Genomic DNA, 1849 nt, shown 5'->3' with positions numbered 1-1849 from the left:
TATGTGTGAATCAAAATACTTCCAAGCAAGATTGTGAACTCTTATGACTAGGGATATCTAATTCAATAAAAGGCTCTGGGGTTAAAAAAAGAGGTAGTATAGGTGAATAGAGGACATTTGTCCATCAAATTATACATATTAACTTAATAAAGAAGTAGATTATTTAAAAGTCTCAATGGGTTCAGATACTGATTTGGGCCTGAAAGTGATGTTTTAATTACTTATTAAGATAATAATTAAGTGTATTAGAATGCTAGCCATCACTGGATTAGTACCTGAAGGTTAAATATTGGAAAGAAATGATTGTTACAAAACACACACAAAACATTATATTTTGTGGTTCTATTATTTTGTTTGTTCCACTATTTTTGAAACTGGGGCAAGATAAGTGGTCCAATTTGTTGAAGAACATTTAATGTACCCCATAAACTATCTGGATCAAAGATTTTTATTAATTATGACAAACACAACATTGATTTCCATCTACAATTATTTTTTAAGATAAAAAACAAAAGTCAATTGGAAAAAAAAGTTGTGGCCTTGAGTTATGAAACATTACACTTTCAACACACTGATTGACTGAAAAACCTAGAGCATGACTGTAAAGATGTTAATCTTTGTTGGCCTTCAGCAATGGACGGATGAAAAGCTTTACTGTGACTTCTCCAAAAATGCTTTGTACCTAACACACTGCTGGTCCACAGTCTCAAAGTTGGAGCCATTCCTATAATAGGGACCTTCAGTAATAAGTTGTTTTTGTGGATCATAGCTCCCAAGTAGTTCAATTTTTGCTTTGCACTTTTTAACTTCACTACTTTTTCTATTCAAATCTCTTGATTGCTTCATCCATACATAGTATATTATCAAATGTGGCAAAGTCTTCTTTAGTAACTTGCTGGGCCATGTGATTCATAGAAATATCATGCTTCTTTATGCAATTTTGCCCTTGATAATCCTAAGTGGATGTTGCGGTACTGTCTATCCTCCATTTATCTGAAATATTTTGATCAGTTACAAGTATTCTGAAAACTGCTTCTGCAATGGGTGATCGACAAATGTTACCCAACATACAAACAGCACCAACTTGGGCGGCTGTGCTGCCATCTTCTCAGGGGCAAAGAGACGCAGAGAATGACCATAATAAGTTTTAAGATGAGTAAGTGAGTCCTCCAACTTACTTTTTCAGGATGGGTTTAGCTATTCAGGATCCCTTGCCCTTCCATATAAATTTGTGGCTTTTCCATTTCTGCAAAAAAGGTTGTTGGAATTTTGATGGAGATTGCATTGAATCTATAAATTGCTTTGGGTAGTAGCATCTTAATGATGTTTAGTCTTCCAATCCATGAACACAGGTATCTTTCCATTTATTCAGCTCTTCTTTAATTTCTTTTAGCAATGTTTTGTAGTTTCTGTATACAAATCCTTTATATCCTTGGTTAGATTTATTCCTGGAAATTTGATTCTTTTAGTTGCTATTGTTAATGGAATTTTCTTCTTGATTTTTAGTTCCAATTGTTCATTGCTTGTGTAAAGAAACACTACTGATTTGGGGGGTGTAGATCTTGTACCCTTCCATTTTGCTGAATTCATTTATTACCTATAGGAACTTTTTCAGGATTTTCTGTATAGAGGATAATCTTGCCAGAGCAATTAGGCAAGAAAATGAACTAAAAGGCATCCAAATTGGAAAGGAAGAAGGAAAACTTTCCCTATTTGCAGGGATCGGTTTCTGAAAATAGACATTACCATTCAGAAACTTGCTGGCTCCCCTTTAAATGTGACTATGAGTGGCTTGTCCTGAAATCAGCTGGCGTTTTCCTCAGCATCCTTCACTTCAATCAATAGTACT

This window comes from Choloepus didactylus, chromosome 8, assembly GCF_015220235.1.
Source record: "Choloepus didactylus isolate mChoDid1 chromosome 8, mChoDid1.pri, whole genome shotgun sequence".
Classification (NCBI taxonomy): Eukaryota; Metazoa; Chordata; class Mammalia; order Pilosa; family Megalonychidae; genus Choloepus; species Choloepus didactylus.
The sequence above is the reverse complement of the archived record's forward strand: the minus strand, read 5'-3'. Positions refer to the sequence as shown.